This window comes from Panulirus ornatus, chromosome 23 (genome assembly GCF_036320965.1).
Source record: "Panulirus ornatus isolate Po-2019 chromosome 23, ASM3632096v1, whole genome shotgun sequence".
Taxonomy (NCBI): Eukaryota; Metazoa; Arthropoda; class Malacostraca; order Decapoda; family Palinuridae; genus Panulirus; species Panulirus ornatus.
The window spans coordinates 3254328-3275000 of NC_092246.1; the positions used below are offsets into that span (position 1 = coordinate 3254328).

At 41.5% G+C, this 20673-nt stretch overlaps 1 protein-coding gene across 1 annotated transcript in view; it reads right to left on the reverse strand.

Annotated features, from left to right (window-relative positions):
- LOC139756716 (uncharacterized) overlaps positions 1-20673 on the reverse strand; it is a 507212-nt gene that overhangs the window by 447187 nt on the left and 39352 nt on the right. Inside the window, exon 3 of the mRNA XM_071676399.1 lies at positions 18409-18514. The gene's annotated coding sequence lies outside the window, so the exon portion shown is untranslated. The remainder of the gene's footprint in view (positions 1-18408; positions 18515-20673) is intronic.

Sequence of the window (20673 nt, forward strand, 5' to 3'; positions counted from 1 at the left end):
ACCAGACGTGATAATGACACGTTACGATACTGAGACTATAAAGACGGGTTGTGTACCGGGTATGTGCCCCAGAGCAAGGACGAGCCAATGAACAAAAAGACGAGACTTTTTAGACCTACCTCAAGACCACTGACGCATTTCACGTGGATATAAAATGATGGTTTATGAGAGACCTCAATGGGAGGGTAGAAAATGATATGACTGGAACAGAATAATATCAGAGGACCATTATGGTGAACAGGGAAAAAAATTAATATTCTCTAGGAGAAAAGAGTAATAGATTTTATCACCAGAAACATCGCTTTTTTATGAATAGGTCTCTCAGATATTTGAGTATGTATATATATATATATATATATATATATATATATATATATATATATATATATATATATATATATATATATATATGTAAGAAAAATACGTACAGATTATTTTACTGCAACCTAAATGGAGTTGTACAGAACGTATATTCAAATACCACCATCACCACCACCATCCCCAGCATCCCCAACAAAACCACCACCATCGCCAACACAATCACCATCACCACCGGCATCACCGATAAAAGCAGTATCACCAACATCAACACCACCACCACCGCCACCACCAGCAACCATCGCCACCAATCACCCTCAACGCCTCCCCTCCAACGACCAGCAGCAGCAGCAGTAGTAAGGCGATCTCCGGGGCCTCGTTTTCTTTTTGCGAGGCACATCGTAAAGATTAGCTTGTGTACGTAGGGGCCCAGCTCCGACAGCCGGTGGTGCCTGGCGCGCCCCTGACGCTCTAACGACCAGACGTCAGTGGCTGGACTCCCTTCGATGCCGCCTCCGTCACCAGTATGAGGGGCGGCGACCTAGAGAGCGACGTAACTCAGCGCGGGATCGCCAATTTACCTTTCAGCCAACGAGAAGCAGGAGCATGGGGGGCGACGCGGTCTTCAGCTGTGGGGCCGATGACTGCCCTTCCGCTCCCCAAACAAAACACCTGCGGAAGTCTTTATCTGTTGTGTGAGACGCCTGGCGCTCCAGAAACTCTCGGAAGTTAACGCCAGTGGCGCTGTCTGGCAGGTCTCTATCTATCGCTAGATTACGACCTCGAGATTGTTTACAACAGCTCTCCGCTTGCTATGACAATTGCCCTCCAGGGGCGTACTAATTGCAGACATCAAAGGCAGGGGAGGCTTTGCACCACGGCTGCAACTCCTGCAGCGTCTGCTGGGGCGTGTGATGATGATGATGACGATGACGGAGCCGCGGGGCGTCCAGCCCCATCAACACACGGACGGCGCCGGACCTTATGTCGGCAGATCCAACACGGCTCAACTATGAAAACTTGCTTGTTGCTCTGCTGTTACCACAGAGCCTTTTACCGGGTGGAGGTGAGACCGACGACGGACGCCGAGTGACACGTCCCTGGCTCTCCTTAAGCACCCAGGGACTCTCGTAATGGGATCCTGAGGCCACAGCGACATCCAGGACGAAGACGAGACATCAACCGACCGACCTACTGACATCAATGTCAAGAGACGTTGTGCGCCTCATGTTAGGAGTAGGAGGAGAGCTTGTTGTCGAGCGACAGGGAAATTCCTCTGAAATGGATGTCGTTCAACACATTCATCCCCCCACATCCCACTCCCCACAGGCAACAACAGGTCGAAACATCGTAGAATCAACAACACAAATGCCACGTAGGTCCGACATTACGACACGTCGCAGATCGAAAATACGGGAAGGCGCTGCGCTGAAAGCCGACTGTCGTCTTCTGCATTTTTCCGATCCAAGTTCTGTCTAGCATAAGAGAAGATAGGGTCTCCACACCACCCATAGCCCGCCGCTCCCTGCTCAACACCCACCACCACCGCCGCGCAGCAGCAGAAACAGCAGCAGCAGCAAGGAGAGAGAGAGAGAGAGAGAGAGAGAGAGAGAGAGAGAGAGAGAGAGAGAGAGAGAGAGAGAGAGAGGAGCTCCCCATCACCCGCTGCGCCATCACCATGCACTGAGTACGTCAACATACGTCACCATATATGCAGGGCTCGACACAAGACCCCCAGTACGCTCCGCGAGCACAAAGGACCATACACGGCCATCACTCTCCACCAAAGCACCGCCGCCATACGTATAGCCAGAACCCTAGACGACCACCGCCATCACCACCACCATCATCATCATCATCATCCACTACTTTGGATGGTGAGGGAAACATGAAGAAATACTGGCTTCAGATGAGGCCACAATTCAGCCGGCATCAAGCGGTTGAGTCTCTTTTTACGTGCGTCCTTACACTCCATGATGGTCGTCTGGCCGGTCATTGTCGCCCTACTCCTTGATGTGTCGCCCCTTCGTCACCTCACGGCCCACGTCACTCACCTAACCGTCTCCCCAACATACCTAGCTAACGACGCGTCAGCGGCTGCCACCTGTGCGCGCGCTCCTTGGCCTCACCCACCGTGCAGCATACGTGTCTGCATGACGAGTGCGCGTGACGAAGACCTGGTCCTATAGTTCCTAGAATTCGAGGTGCGTCCACGGAGACCGGGTGTGAATGCCTCCAGTCACGCCCTAGGCTCGACCATCTGTGAATGCCGCGGCCGCTCTGATCCATCAAGCAGGATAACTGTCCAGAGATCAACGCAAATGAATACTTCTCAAGGCTGTCATATGCACGTGACGCAGACACGGAGGCTGGGGTCGGTGTGTTGACAGCTTTCCCGTGCTCCCTGTCACGTATGCGAGGTTTCCCGGGAGGAGAGCGTGTTGTATCTGGCGGTTACATATCCCCCGACGCTTTATCAGACCAACTTGGATGTAATTTGCTAATGCCACAGTCTTCATCCAACCCTGAGGCCTTCCTGACCTTGTGTGTACGTGATCCGCGGCCGTGCACATACCTTCTGCCCTCCCTGTGCATCTGCTCAACTCGTAAACCACATAGTAAGCCAGTAAACCACGCGGTAAACCAGTAAACTGCACAGAAGGCCATTAAACCACGTAGCCTCTACTGTTCGTCCACGGTACAATACACTTACCAATTTCTTGAAAGCATCTAAACGTTTGACCAGGAGTCAAAACAGGCCAGGCCAGGCCAGGCCAGGGTAGGACCCGCATGGGTTCGAGTCTTTCAAAGGTATGGCCGTCTGCCCACATCAGACCCAAGTGTTCATCCTCCCCTCAAGGATGGTCGATAACTTGGTACCTGGCTTAGGCTGGTGTGTGTGAGTGTGTGTGTGTGTGTGTTTGTGTGTGTGTGTGTGTTTGTAGTAGTAGTAGTAGTAGTAGTAGTAGTAGTAGTAGTAAAGACATGATGCAAGGTTACGAAACGGGACAATACCCTCCCGTAACACAGAAAATAATCGCAAATTGCAACCACACACACACAAACACACTTGCATGTCACAGAAAAAGAAAAAAAAATGATGGAAAACAAAACAAAACAAAAAAGATGAACGTTAAATGACCACGTTGCAAAGTCATTTCTTCTGAACACTACGAACACTTCTGTTCGTTTTTATGACCAGTCTAGAGAGTTCGAAAGTAATATCGGAACCAAATGGAACCAGTCTGAGATCAGTCTCGAGGTCATCCAATAGATAACGTAGCCGGACAATCAATCTCAGGTCACTAACAAGTAACGTCAGAGCCCCATGATAGATAACCCTCGCCACAGACACCTTCGAATCTCTTGGCCACCAGTCAGCTCCACCTCGCGTCCGCCGACACAACCAATCTAGCAGCCTCAAGCGACCAATCTTCGGGGCCGCCAACAGACAACCTCCTTCAAGTTGCCTGTGCCCAACCTCCTGGCCTGGCCGATACGAAGTCTCTTAGCCGTCATCAAACAGCCTCCATCTAACTCACTGGGAACCTCAAGCCATCACGTAATGGGGTAAAACCAAATGGCCTTTCGACAGTGTCTAGGCAACGGTTGCCGATCAATATTGAGGCACCAGGAAGAATCTCGAGGCTATTCACAATTGGTTTCCAGATCCGTGATAAGAAATCTAATAAACGCTTTACACGCCACCAATTTCCGGGGACAGCAGTGTGTGTAATCTCCCGGCTAGAGAGTTATATCAAAGCCACTGTAACCAAAATTCTGGCCTCCACACTTACTGAATGCCCAACATTGAGAAACAAAACAATATGTTTTCATGATACTGTCAAAAATATTCCACTTACCTTTCAGAATCATAGAAAGAGAAAATCTCTTTTATTTTCAGAATTATTGTAGTTATCTTGACGAATTCCAAGAAATGACATGCCCCCCAAATAAATCCCCACAAAATATAAGAAACAACAAAAATTCTTACCTTCATATTGCTCAAATGAGCCACTAAAAGGCTTCATCTCTTTTCTTTGAGCATGAGCCAAAAAAAAATGACAAACATTTTCACAAACGTTAAAAGATATTATTCACTAACTTTACCTTCATCCAGCTGACAGCCAACCCTAAACTGGGCTTTTAACATGTGCATCAAGCCTAGTGGGCGGGCGGTGTCATGACTCGTTCGTTTAGCACGAGTCTCTCCGTATGTCGGCAACTTTGCTCAAACTACCTCGCCCTCAAACGAGGCTTTGTTGTGTCTGGCCTCGACGAGGAGTGGCACGTGCATCGCTGCTGTTATTTATCACTATAGCTACCCATCATGACCTTACGAAAACGCTCATGATGACGGCAGTTCGCGCTTACGTGCTGAACTCAAATGCTGGTGTGTGGGCACTCTCTTGAGGCCGGTGTATGACTGGTGGATGCACACTGAGCTCCGTACTTTCACACACACACACACACACACATGTTCAACAAAATGAGGGACGCAATCATGAGAGAACCTTATGAGGTTCTTCTGGCACTGGTCTAGTTGGCCTATCATTAAACGTATGTGAAAACTGAAACCGTTATGTTATCGCAGAAATAATCTTTTCCCAATCAAAATGGAAAATCATCTTCAAAATTCCACTGAATTCAAATTACAATTACTTTTATCATCATTACTGTTAGTAGGATTATTACTATTATCATTATTTTCATCATTATCATTTCTATATTATCATCATTATTATCATTATCATTACTAGTATTATCATCATCATAGTTATTATTATCATTATTATTATTATTATTATCATTATTATCATTATTATTATCATTATCATTAATACTATTATCAATATAATTATCATTGTTATTATTATTAATATTATCATTATTATTATCATCATCATTATTATTATTATCATTATTATTATTATTATTATTATTATCGTTATTATTATTATCATCATCATTATTATTATCATTACTATTATCATTACATCATTATTACATTATCATTATTATTATCATTATTATTATTATTATCATTATTATTACATTATTATTATTATTATTATTATTATTATTATTATTATTATTATTATTATTATCATTATTATTATTATTATTATTATTATTATTATCATCATCATTATTATTATCATTATTATTATTATTATTATTATTATTATTATTATTATTATCAATTTGTATTCTTCTGTGCTACATTAACAGACAAGAATTCAAATGACCAATACACCGAGCAGCCAAATAAGCTATGCTATGCATGTCTTTATGTAATCAACCATGCAATACCCTTTACGCTTTTAGAATGCCAGACTTCTGAAGTGTCAAAACATATTCACTCGTAACGCTGATGTAGGAATAAAAAAAAGAATATCTGCACAAAGACAAAATATCAACGTAAAACAATTGTGCCTTCAACACTATTGAAATAAAACAGATTACTTAGTATAATGTTTACTTACCTGATCTCGTATAATTGAATTAGACAAGGCAAGAGCTTACCAAACACCTTGGAGAGAAAGCTAGAGGTATCTGGGGCAGTCTTATTATTTCTGGCTCTACATAATTGCAAACCCCAACACTGGCCAGACCGTACATATTAAGGAGACACACCTGTGAAGAAATAAAGATAATGCTACGTTTCTATACATTCTAGAAAATAAAATCAGTATTCATGATATGATTATTACTTTACTTTATGGGTATTAAGTGGTTCTTCGAAAAGACATTCAAAGTTAAACCTCAATAGAAATATTAATCAGCTTTAATAATTCTAAGCCCATTTCCCATTTTTTTGACATTTTGAAATTTTCTCCAAGGAAAAACTGACCCACAGAGATTAGAGTACGAGGTGAAGATTGTAACAGCCTGATCACATTCCTCATTTCAATGAAAATTCTAAACTTACAGAAAAGGTGAAAATGTGGGATCTTTTACAAACGAAAATGAACAAAATGAAGATAAATGAATAATCATTGGCGCTAAAGCCACGTAAATGTATATATATATATATATATATATATATATATATATATATATATATATATATATATATATATATATATATATATATCAAAGAAGTAGTAGTCTGGATATAGTAAAACGCTACCAACTTCAAAAAAAAATCTGAGTTTGGTTTAATACATCACTTCTGATTACTAGTGTATATATATATATATATATATATATATATATATATATATATATATATATTGCATTAAGGTCACAATGACAAACATGATCTAGCAATTGCAGATAACCACAAGGAAAATGAAACATGATAAGTCCCAGGTGCACTTTCGAGTAATTGCATCTTCAGGAGAGTTATAAGAATAAGACAGAAGATAAAGAACAGTCAGTGTATATATAGGAGAGGTGGAGCTAAGACGTTGTTGGTTCACAAGTGTTTGTAGTTTGTGGTTTTAGGGTCTAGCTCCGTGCCTGCCATAACATAGATATTGTATAAAGAAAAGGACATAGATATTGTATAAAAAAAAAAAGGACAACACTCAAATGCTTTATTTGATCATATTCGAAATCATAACCACTGTACTGACTGGTCTAGTGCTAACCCAGTTGTAACTTGTAATTCCTAGGTGAAGAAAAGTATCATTAGATTTTACCTTATCAGATACACAAAGAATTGTAAAATGAATGTTAGTGAAGGTCTACATAAACTGGATAGCTTTGCTGTAGGCAAAATTTTTGAACGGTGACCTGTCTTGTTCACATATACACTTCATGACATGCACGGTGCCCGACCCGAATCCCTAACCGCAAGCAACTGTGACATATATTCCTATGAGTCGACGGGGAAAATTAAACACGATAAGTTTCCAAGTGCACTTTCGTGTGTTAATCACATCATGAGGGGAGATACACGAAAGAAATATAACAGTCAACTGATATACAACGAAGAGACGTGTGTGTGTGTGTGTGTGTGTGTGTGTGTGTGTGTGTATTCACTTGTTTACCAAATGGCGTCCTAGCTACGTCTCTTCGTTGTATATCAACTGACTGTTATATTTCTTGTATCTCCCCTGATGATGTTAATATTACACGAAAGTGCACTTGGGAACTTATCGTGTTTCATTTTCCCCGTGAACTCACTGGAATATATTTGATCACGCGCAAAATTGTGATCCTTTCCAATATATATATATATATATATATATATATATATATATATATATATATATATATATATATATATATATATATATATAACGCCTCTGAACCAAGCCAAAAATCTAATCCAGGTTAGCAATCATATTTATATTAGTAGAAGCCATATCCAATTTGGAGTAAAATTACTCTTTTCTTTCCCAACGAAACAAAAGCTTCCACCTGCTATAATTCTAGTATGAAACAATTTTACTCAGAATGATATTTGATCTCTAGCATGATGGGAAAAACACCATCCTCACCACCCTGAGTGAGAAGTCTAAACTGAGAATGTGAGACTTCACTTTCGGAATGATAGCCTAGCCAATAGAGAATCTCCATCTCAATCATTTTCGGAATCATAGCCTGGCGACTGCAAGATCCCAATCGCTTTCGATGCCACCGCGGTATCTCAATCACTTTCGGAATCTAACCAAACCAACACGCGATCTCGACGGTAGCTCAATCATCTTCTTTATTGCGACCGAGAAAGGTAGTTCAAATAGGAGTAAAAGTATTGCATGAAAGAACTGAAAATATACAGCCGCTTGGTTACTAAAAATGTAACAATATCAAGCTCTTACCTACACATTAAATGTTCTTTCTTAAAACACATCACAGTCGCATTTTCTTTGCTTCAGAGGCCATTCGCACGAAAAAGCACTCGTTCTCCGATGCTTTATTTTGATATAACTGACAACCCTTAAATAACTTTGAATTTACTTTGGGCTTCAAAGGTGTGTAGTACAAAACTTACGTTTCGTTAAGTTAGATTTTAAGTTTGTCAAAATTTCTTATTGGTATTTTTCACTATTATTTATCATCTTATTTGCATTATTTCTAATTAATATCTTCCTGCCGGAATATCGTTTGTATCTTCTAAATTCAGTGTATAGCTAATGAAGGGATACTTACTTAATAACTTTTTTTATTAATTCATCTTTAATCATTATTTTAGTAGTTCACGGACGTGGAACGTGGTTCTATAGACGTATACTGACTCCTATACGTTATATACACGCTGTGCATATATGAAGACAGCTGACGTATACTAATTCTAGAATTTGCTAGATATTGTCAGCATTCAGTGTCAACTCTCACGACATTAGAACTGATAGCAGCCACCGAAGCCACAAATTCTCAAGCAGTCTATAAAAAGCGGTTTGCATTTATGGTATGAATTCTAAACATAACTTAGATAAATCCTGAAACATAGGTTAGATAAATCCCGAATGATCATACTTTAAAAGTGTACATACCTCTGAATGTAATGGCTGCGTTAAAGGTGAGGACCACAGCAAAATCATGCGGTGGCAATGTCAAAAATACCAAAACAATGTCTACGGGAGGACAACCTCAACACTGAATGTATAATCAGTACCTTCACTTCTCCCGTGAAGATACGCATTTACCATCAAGGTATCAGTTCTATCTACAGGCCAAACAACTTACAGCCAAAATGCCACAAACACTACATCCAAGAAAAGGACAACAAAAGGGAAAAAAATAAGACAATAAGAGAAAAAAATAAGACAATAAGAAAAGGACAACAAATAAAAAATTGGACCAACTTAATCATCTTCATTCAAGTTTTGAAGGAAGTTTCTCTACGAAGTTAAAACGTTCTGTAGATTAACCTGCATTAAGTAAAAGGTAATTCTTCCACATGTCAGTTGCTTAAATAACCAACTTAAATTCAATTGAAAAAAGAAGGCAGTGAACTAATACATAAAGTTATGCTTTCAAAAGTCTATAATCCAAATTTCAAGTAGTTTAGTTATTCCTTTTTCTCTACAAACGTTGAAGGAACGAAGAGAATCAGAATTGAGAACATTTCTTAAATAATTGCATTTCATGAAAGCAACATAACTACAGATGGAAACGTATTACCTAATGTAAAAGATAGTTCAGAATACTTTGAAATACCAAAGTTGATCTTTTCATGCTATGGTTCCTAGCAGATACAACAGAAGAAATATAATGTAACACAGAGTTGTGTCAACGGAATGTAATCATACAACATATGTTACTCGATTCGCAAAATGTAAATTTAGCATAGTTCTGAATAGCTTCACATTTTGTAAAAACTTTTAAAGTGCATTTTCAATTTGTTTAACAATTTCGTTTACTTTGTAAATGAAACAAAGACTGTCATATGGCAACTGGGCTGAGCAATAGGATCTGTTATACCCTGTCACTTTCCTCTCTTTTTTCCTATCCTCTTTATCGCCTCAGTCCCAAGAACCCACCGACCAACGCTTCCCAAATTCTTCTACTCCTAAAAACTCGTTCCTCCACTCAACAGTCAAAAGGAAAAGATTCATAACTTTATTTCCAGCCAACTGAACCTGGAACTAGTACACAGGTACTTATTATCTCATAATGAGTTAATGATTTATGAACAGTACTGAATAAAAGTAATTCTACCAATGTATATATATATATATATATATATATATATATATATATATATATATATATATATATATATATATATATATATATATACGCATATATAAATAACTGGAAACTTTAAAGTACATTTTACTTGCGCCATGTATTAACCATGCCAATTTGTTGCCGATGAACTAGAAAATGATTTTCCAGCTTCTATATTTCCTAACAGGCTTTGTCTTCTTATATTACGTTGTTGCTCGGAACAGTTTAATTTTGCTCTGATTTAAATGACGGTTCGTGTCTGACGTGATGAAGGCGTTTCCATCATTATGTGTATCGAATGCCACCACCTTTAATTTGTGGACTCCCACTGAGCAGCATATTGCGACATGCTGAAAGCTGCGAGCATCGCTTGACCCCCAAGCCTATCGTAAAAGACGGCGGTGCGTTAATTTTAGAAAACAACCGAGGAAATATTCCTTTGCATGGTCTTCCCAACCATAATAGTTGTCTAACTTCTGGCTACAAGCAAAAGAAAAATAAATAAAGTGCTAGTATCCAACAGAATGGTCGTGCGAAACATGAAGTTCACGATAAGCAAGTTTGGGAGATCTTTTTGATCTACCTTAATTGGCACATTCCAAAAAAAATGAAGAAAAACGTTATATAGATGACTATGGATATTGTAGCGTGTCATCGCGTTCAGGACACAACATTTACATGTAAGCAATTAAATACATTTCCAGTTTCAAGCTGTGAGCAAGTCATGCTAATCATCGTTCATTATATCTGAAATGATTGGCTCCTGGATAACTATTTAAATTATTTAACAAACTGATAGAGATAAGGTGACTGACGCTGTAAAATCACTCAGAATTAGAGTACTTTTGAACCTATGCTGGCAAAAGCCGAGGAGTAGTTTTGAGAATGCTACTACAGTCGAAGGAAGAGGATTATACTTTCAAAATAGTCAAAATATTTGAGATAAAGAAAAGGACAGATTGCGATAGAATACCCTCAGTTATTTCATTAGTGATCTTGTGTTATAGATGTATGGAATACCTGATGTTCTCTGCCTCAACATGAACCGACAGGTAACCATACACCGATTTCTAATTACACTTTAACAACTGTATAAAACTTGGTAATAATTCCATTTCACTTCGTCTATCTCTGCCCAGTTTTCGAATATGCTTTGACATTCCTGTGTGTTTCCCATAACAAGGCAAGGGTGGTGACCCGCACAAACTCACTCACTTCGTAGTCAAAACCTTCGAGGTGTTGGCTGAACTTCTCAGAGGTCGTGAGGGACGTTCTGTGTGCCCATCTCATGGCGAATCTCCACAAACAAAACAAAAAAATAATTCTTTTTAAATCATTAGGCTCTCTTCGTGATATGCTCTTCATCAGTGGCTACGATTGTAAATCATCTCAAGTTATGGTCTGTCTCAGTTAACTACACCGTATGGAACACCATGTCTTATGCAAGGCACATTCGTTTTCAAAAGCATATAGCAAGCACAATGGCATATAAGCTAGGCGTTAAAAACCAGATTATGTAACGGGTGTTTATCCTTCATCCAAAGCCCCGGATGTTGCTATGCAGGGAACATCCGGGAGACGTGTAAACTCTCGTCGTATCATTTCCTATTATTTCATACCGCTGGCCGCTCGCTCAATCACAAAGTTTTATCCTTTAACAAAAGTTTTCTTTTTCCTTTCTAATCCATAAATCGATCGTCCCGGTAAGCTGATATCTCGAGCTACTAAATAATAATGATCCCCTTTGACAACCACGACCTTTAGAACGTCCCAGGAGACACAGATGAAAGTGACAGAGAACCTTGGCACCTGCGCACAGGGTGAAATCGTCTCGGCGCTGCCTGGGTGTCAGGTGCCTTAACTACTTCACATACCGCATCGTCACGTTAAATAAATGAAGACACACTGCGCAATGGTACAGTACTTACAATCAAAATGTTATTTACCACCATCTTCAAGGGAATAATTAATTTGATACGTGATACCGGCGTGTGTCAAGGGGGGCGGCCTTAGAGTGATGCACTTGGGTCATACGCTAGCGCGGTATTAAATCCCAGTCAATCTCAACCTTAATGTTGCGTAAGTGAGAATAACGGTTGGCGCGTCGCGCTGGGAGTTCATCTCGGGGATTTACGAGTCCATAACTTCCGTAGGTATACAGGAGGGGGCGCGCCCAGTGAACATGTGACAGCAGAGCACCCAATAGGTTCTTTTTCAAGAGGAGGCGTTCGATAAGAGGGTTTTGAGTTATGGTGGCGTAAGCGTTAACAGGCCAATGAATTATATGAGCCATGACCTTTGGTCCATCAGTAGCAATGTTAAATGTTAGCGCACTGCATTATCTTTTTTTCTTGGTTGAGGAATATCCTCAAAGGCTCTGAGCACTTCAACTGCTTTGTAATCTCATATGCAATAAATCGTACTTCAGGTAAAGTTCCTCTAAAATAAATCTTAGGTAAACTACTTGTATATTGATAGATTTTTAAACAAGGCATGTATAGATAAATGTCAATTACGGAAATGCACCCGACTGGCCTGATATGAATATCATAAAGGATTATGTATTCTTCTGTGTCATCGATTTAGTGACAGATATAGTTCATGGATATGAGGGAAAAGTATTCATCGGTCTGTCATGTAAAGTTTAGTTTTTTCTCCAAGAGAATGCAAATGTTTCTCAGCATGCATGGTAACTGTTAAGACCCGCAGAATTATATCAGAAAAAAAAAAGATTATCTCTAATTTCGTTTTAAATTCAAAAATGAAAAAGGTGTGTGGGTGTGATGAACTAAGGCACTGTACATCTCCAGCGTGTTTTGGGTGAACCGATCACGTAAAATACTGATTGACAGTATAAGAAAAAGAAATGACAAAACACAGGCCAAATAGCGTCTCTCTTCTTACACGAGTAAGAACAAAGAACTAACGCTTATAAATGATTATCTAATTTCTGTGTGACACAGGCAAAGAAATCGAATTCATAATATGACTGCAAGACACCTGGAGATGTTTTCACAATCTTCACTGATTGTTGACAATGTAGAATCTTTTGCGTAGACAAGGACAAGAGATCATTATCACGTTTGAAAATATTATATTCCATACTGTTCTGCCAACACCAGATCTTTTGTTGTCATTTTTTATTGTTACAACATTCGTCCAGTAATGACGAACACTAATCATAACACGGTTGTATTTATAGGAGACTCAAGCCCTCTCTTCTCCGTGTCCGTATGTCTCAACACGGGTGAAAATTAAAGACAAAATAGCTTTGATAATGGTGTTCAGCCCCTTCAGCAAGAGGACGACAGTACTACCCTTCTTGAGCACGACGGAACGACCGTTACGGATAATGACGTGATTTCTGATCTCACCCAGTGATGGTCAAGTCAAAGGACAGGCCATCGTACCCATTGGCTGACCACCGCCTTGCTCCAAGGGTCGTGCTCAAGAATCGCGCCGTCTTGCTCCAGGTGTTTTAAGTTGCGAGTGACACCGCATCTTAACGATGTCCCCCCCGGTGTGGACTGCGGCAAACTGATTAACTAACCTTGAGAGGGGACGAGTATGAAACGGAATACAAGATCTGTAATAAGTTTTGGAATCTCGACATGCACCAGAGCAACAAGAATGGCGGGTAAAGGCGAACGAAGTTCCCTCTTCCTATTTGTCAGGTTGGTGACCGTGAGACTCTCTCGTATGCAACAAGAGATCTACTGGAAATTCACTTATCCATCCGGCTGCCGGACGCCCTTTGTCTCGAGTACGAAACCCCACCTCATCGTCAGCAACGCCTGGCCCCTCGCCCACCCTCATATTCCTCTTCCTCCGCCAAGGAAATTGACATATGATAAATAAGATGGATGACATAGTGCCAGAAACCTCAGAATTTCACATGAGGGACAGCCATCAGGATAAGAGACAGCAACAACTCGTTCCCAAGATATGATAAAAAAAAAGAGAGAATCAAAGATTAAGAAAAAAATCAACCCAGTTATTGTCTTATACTTTTTTTTTCATTTTGCGAGACATAATTATACAATAAATCCAGAACTTGATAGATGTAATCTATACAGGTTTAATGCCCGTCTTAAATGTCACTGATGTATTTCGGATTCAAATGGCATCCGTGAATTAATAGTATCACTCATGAACTTTAATTACGTTAAGATAACTTTAGGAATAAAGATGGCTGATTACCTTCCCCAGTAAGAGTTAAAATATCATGTATCTCTTTTTTCTTTTTTTCTTTTTTCCGTAATGCGACACAGTCTTGTTCCTTTAGCGATACAGAAGTCACATTCAATCGTGTAGCAACCACTTCAGGAACGTATCTACAACCAGTCGGAAGGAGGGGAATCCTACACACGGCCCCAAAGTCTCCAAGATCCTACAGGGCGCGTTTGATGTCTGACTGTGGATAACGGATCCTCTCCTCCTTTGATGACCATATCTTGAAGGCGAGGCAGAACTGAACCCCACCGACCACCTTCACTCACTCACGCGGGTAATCATACCTATCCCGCCATCCCACTCCATACACACCTCGGAGGTGGTCGTTACCCACCTCCATCTCTCTTTTATGGAGGACTTTTACACTCCCCTAAATGTTGCTTCACCTGTAGATGGGGGGAGAATATTCATACCGATAAAAGATCCTATTTGCAACGGTTTATGGAACGCTAAGCAACGCAATTTATGGTCGCCAGCAACAAAGATGTTATCTGACGCAAGTGCAGCACTCCTTCCTTCTTGACGACTGCCCAAACATCAGGTTACACCACCTTAAAACCATGTGCATATTTCAGCTAAGCTTCTGTTTCATTGTGTGTGTGTGTGTGTGTGTGTGTGTGTGTGTGTGTGTGCGAAGAGGGGGGGGATCTTTACTTCAGCAAGGTGTAAAACACAGGAATATAGTAAGGATCTTTAGATTGCTGTCTTTATGGGTTTCCCGTTACTGTTATCATTATTATAATCATCATTATTATTATCATTATTATTATTATCATTATCATTATTATATAGAAGGGGATCTTATGAGTTCTTGGAAGGTTCCTTATCACCGTGACTGCCTGCCTTACAAAAATGAGTCCAAAAATCTTCTAGTTCCTCCCTTGGATAACAGATGCTAGCATCACCTCGTCCTATCTCTACGAACTCCCTCTAAAGAAGTCGATCTTATTTGAAAGAGCTAACTATACTTCTCTGCAAGAGCTGAAGCTCTCCAACCCGGCTGGAACAAGTGACTATCGAAGCTCAAGGCCCCAGTACTAGCAATACTAGGTCGACGGTACCACCTTGGCCAGCCGGGCTAGAAGGCAAAGTTTTTGTTAGGTTAGAAGCGAGAGGGAACTACTGCTGCTACTACTACTACTACTGCTGCCACATCGCTCGCTCCGCCAGGGGGTTGTCTGACAGGTTCCCCGAGCTGTCAGTTAACTCTAAGGAGGTGTAGGTTTCTTTTGGTCTGACGCTCAGCAGCGTTCAAAGCTTCTCTTCTTGGTTATATATATATATATATATATATATATATATATATATATATATATATATATATATATATATATATAGATAGATAGATAGATAGATAGATACACACAAAAGCTCTCAGGTATTTCTATCACGTTGTTTTAATCCGCATGGAGAATTGATTTAAATTCATGAACATAACTCTAGCGACGAGAACAGAATTGAATTGGTCTTTATCATTATAAAGCTTAATTTCAAATAACTATTAAGTATATTCAACTGTGGCCAATAGCCTATCGTCGTTATGATCTCTGGACGACAATCTGTTAAGCTTCCAGGGTAATTTTCAAGTCCTAATGATGATACATGTGGCTGTAAATCACATAAAAGGAATACTATAGTGAAAGCTAACACCAGGTATCCATTATCTGAGCTGTAAACACAGGTGAGACGACTTGAGAAAAACAAATGCTGCTCATAGCAATGATGTGCACAGCTGGTGGCCCGACGGCTATCTCCTACTGATGGGACCAGACGTGCTGGATGGTCCTGCATTGCAAATCCGGTCTTAACCAATGCATTTGCCTACCCAAGGAGATGTGTTTGAGCAAGCCAGCGAATGTAAAACCTCTCTCAAATAATACATTTGTCTTCTCAAAACAATTCTAATCTGTTTACCCATGCAGGTGCATCACGACCTTCCTCTTAGTATTTAACTGCCAAATCGAATGTATTTGCCTTTCTTAACAAGTATATTAGCCATGCCAAAAGGGGTTTATGCTCTTCTGTTCACCAGAAAGTACTGACATCTATGTTGGTTGAATCTAATTCTGTATCAGCCTAACCTAGGCCTTTCCTCTTTGGTTGTGTGCGTGTATACAGCACGCTTAAAGTTTCAAATTTGTTAATTCTCAAACACCTTCCGACGTCGTCCCTGATAAACGAGTCAAACGAGAAAAGTTTAAGTCTGAGGCAGAGTTGATGGCGTTGGTGATGAGCTGAGAGTATTCGCAAGACGCCCACCACGTCCACCCAGCACGTTAAGTACCCCTGCTGACGTCATTCGGTCGCACACAACACCTGCGTCGAGGGACAGAACCCGGACCACTGTTCACTTCCTAAGACGGACGAGGGAACCGAAACACAAAAGTAACTGGAGAGAAATTGGGGCAGCCAGACCTATTACCTTGTAGGTTGGGTTTGTTTGTTGAAACCCTTGATTTGGACAAATACGACCTTTAAGCATGACGGTAGAAACTCTGAGAGCGATGGTATGACCTTTGAGTACGACCATACGACCCTTAAACACGATGATGTGCAAACCTTTGAGTACGACCATACGACCCTTAGGTATGATATAGCCTGGCCTTCGGTCTAACCCATGGTTTGACCTCTGACATGGTCTTTTAAGATCAGGTCAAAGGCCAGACTATCGTTGCCCCAGGTCGTTGAGTCATGTTCAATGGTCGGACCACCCTCGTGCACAAGAAACAAACACCCTCGTGCTCAAGAATCGTACCGTCGTGCTCAAGGATCGTATCGTCGTCTTCAAGGATCGTATCGTCGTCTTCAAGGATCGTATCGTCGTCTTCAAGGATCGTATCGTCGTCTTCAAGGATCGTATCGTCGTCTTCAAGGATCGTATCGTCGTCTTCAAGGATCGTATCGTCGTCTTCAAGGATCGTATCGTCGTCTTCAAGGATCGTATCGTCGTCTTCAAGGATCGTATCGTCGTCTTCAAGGATCGTATCGTCGTCTTCAAGGATCGTATCGTCGTCTTCAAGGATCGTATCGTCGTCTTCAAGGATCGTATCGTCGTCTTCAAGGATCGTATCGTCGTCTTCAAGGATCGTATCGTCGTCTTCAAGGATCGTATCGTCGTCTTCAAGGATCGTATCGTCGTCTTCAAGGATCGTATCGTCGTCTTCAAGGATCGTATCGTCGTCTTCAAGGATCGTATCGTCGTCTTCAAGGATCGTATCGTCGTCCTCAAGGATCGTACCGTCGTGCTCAAGAATCGTACCGTCGTGCTCAAGGATCGTACCGTCGTGCTCAAGGATCGTACCGTCGTGCTCAAGGATCGTACCGTCGTGCTCAAGGATCGTACCGTCGTGCTCAAGGATCGTATCGTCGTCCTCAAGGATCGTACCGTCGTGCTCAAGGATCGTATCGTCGTCTTCAAGGATCGTATCGTCGTCCTCAAGGATCGTACCGTCGTGCTCAAGGATCGTACCGTCGTGCTCAAGGATCGTACCGTCGTGCTCAAGGATCGTATCGTCGTCTTCAAGGATCGTATCGTCGTCTTCAAGGATCGTATCGTCGTCTTCAAGGATCGTATCGTCGTCCTCAAGGATCGTACCGTCGTGCTCAAGGATCGTATCGTCGTCTTCAAGGATCGTATCGTCGTCTTCAAGGATCGTATCGTCGTCCTCAAGGATCGTACCGTCGTGCTCAAGGATCGTACCGTCGTGCTCAAGGATCGTATCGTCGTCTTCAAGGATCGTATCGTCGTCTTCAAGGATCGTATCGTCGTCCTCAAGGATCGTACCGTCGTGCTCAAGGATCGTACCGTCGTGCTCAAGGATCGTACCTTCGTGCTCAAGGAACGTACCGTCGTGCTCAAGGATCGTACCGCTGTGGTCAAGGATCGCATCACCATCTTAAAGTATCATACAGTCGTGCACCATAATCGTGTATTCGTGCTCCATAATCGTACCGTCGTGCTCAAGGATCATACCGTCGTGCTCAAGAATCGTACCGTCGTGCTCAAGGATTATACCGTCGTGCTCGAGAATCGTACCGTCGTGCTCAAGGATCGTACCGTCGTGCTCAAGGATCGTACCGTCGTGCTCAAGGATCATATCGTCGTGCTCAAGGATCGTATCGTCGTCTTCAAGGATCGTATCGTCGTCCTCAAGGATCGTACCGTCGTCCTCAAGGATCGTACCGTCGTGCTGAGGAGGGTAATTTAAAACTTTAAAGTGGTTCTCCTACCTGAATGACAGAGGGCCAGACGCGGTGACACCAGGACTGGCACGACATGAAGTCCTTCTTCCCATGTGGCTGACATCACTGGCGTGGGTGTTTCCGTCTCAATCACCTGCAGAAATAATGCATAACCTATACACATGCAGAAATGATGCATAAGCTATACACATGCAGAAATGATGCATAAGCTATACACATGCAGAAATGATGCATAAGCTATACACATGCAGAAATAATGCATAAGCTATACACATGCAGAAATAATGCATAAGCTATACACATGCAGAAATAATGCATAAGCTATACACATGCAGAAATAATGCATAAGCTATACACATGCAGAAATAATGTAGAGGCTAAAGACAACAACAGACACATATCAGGTTATTCTTCCTATGATGATCTATCTTCATTCTATCAAATGCATGGGATTTAGCACAGTTATCTACATATGGTTCTAATACATAGTTCTAATCTCATTCCCGGTGTATCGTATCCGTATCTTCGAACGATCAATAAACCCACCAAAACTAACCCTGCGATGAAATCGAGTGGCCTCACCTCTTGAGTCACCGTGAACAGTTAAGTGGCAGTAATCAATCCGCCGTAAAGCTATTTTCTTAGAATGATTGTTCACAGCGTATGACGACTGATAAAGCAACGTCGCTGGACACGGCGTATGGACCAAACGGCACACCTCATTGAGCCCTAAAAGAGTACGCCCCTAAGTTAGCTCCGATCCTTGCTCGTCTACGTCGCCTCTGTCTAAAAACCCAAACTTTCCCTCCTTCATAGAGCGACCCTTGGTCCAATCCATCTCTAAGAAAGGCGACAGCTCTAAACCTTCCATCTATCACCCTCACTTATTTCCAAAATCTTTGATACTTTGCTTAAGTTTCATTTTCTTACAGATTCTGAATCCAATCCCTCTCTTTTCGACGAAGGTCCACTGGTGATATTTCCAGTGTAACTCACCTCTGGTCCTCCTCTCACAGGGATTTTGGTAAGTCTTTTGAGGCGGTCGTCGACATCATTCGACAGACCGTGGTACAAATCTTTCCTTATCAAACTTCCTTTTTTTTCGCATTTCTTCTTTTTCTCTCCGTTTTCTAAACCACAATTTCCTCTCCAGTCTTTCCATCGCAGAGCTCCTTAACGGAGGGGCTGCAACCTCTTACCCTGTCAACAGTGACGTCCCTCAGGGTTCTGTCCTGTCGCCTACCTTCTTTTCTTCTCTCCATCAATGATCTCTCTTGAAGCCTTATTCACTCAAGCCAATAATTCCACTTCACAACTTAACACACTTCAACTTCCTTCCTACACTTCCACATTCTCATGCTCTTCTTGTTCTGCCAGTGATCATTTTTTTTTTTTTTTTGTTTCTCTCACAGGTCGGACCTGTACAGCTTCTCGGAATGGGGAAGAAATAACCTGGTCAAGGCAACAGTGCCAAAACGCACTTTCGACATATACCTCTTTGTAAATCGAACTCGTTTCCCCGCTACCATATTTCGAAACGTTTCAATCCCGCAACATATTGAGCATATTGGGCATAACTATATCCCTCATTCCAAACTGCGATCCCCACATCATGAACAACTGCTTCCCAAAAGCTGAGGTGTTGAATTGGTGCCGCATCATTTTTTTCCTCTAAGCATTTATCCCTTAAGTCCAGCTTAGGTAACTGTTCCCATAACTGGTATATCTCTTCTTACACTTCTCGCTTAGCCAAAGTAAAATCAAAATCTTTCCACCTCATCATCTCCCCAGCTAACAACTCTCTTCAACCCCCCTTTCCTTATGCTTAAATGACGCTCCCTTTTCTCTGTTCTGCAGATATCATTTCGATCACTGCAAAGTGAACTGTCTGCATTTGTCGTAGGTCAACAGACCTGGAGGAGCAACACACGCCGAGCTGCTGCTTCCCTTAGTTTGTGAGTAAAGACCAGCTACACGAGGACCGACCGTTATGAGCTCCTAAACTGAAGGAGCAAAGGTGTTGGGTCTCTTTCTCTCCTTTGTCTCTCCCTCTTCCTACAACCTTGAAGAGCTTAGATAAATCCCTTATGTATTTTTCTTTTTCCTCTTTCTCACACTTAATGTTTTATCTTTCATCCGAAAATGGCCGCGAATGAGGCATTCGTTTGCTTCGATCATGATGACCATCATTGAATAGAAAAGAAAGAAGAATCGACGAAGGAATGTACCCGGGCCTCAAAGAAAGAATGACTGGAAATACGCTGTGCGGGATAAACTCCCTCTACCGTGTGT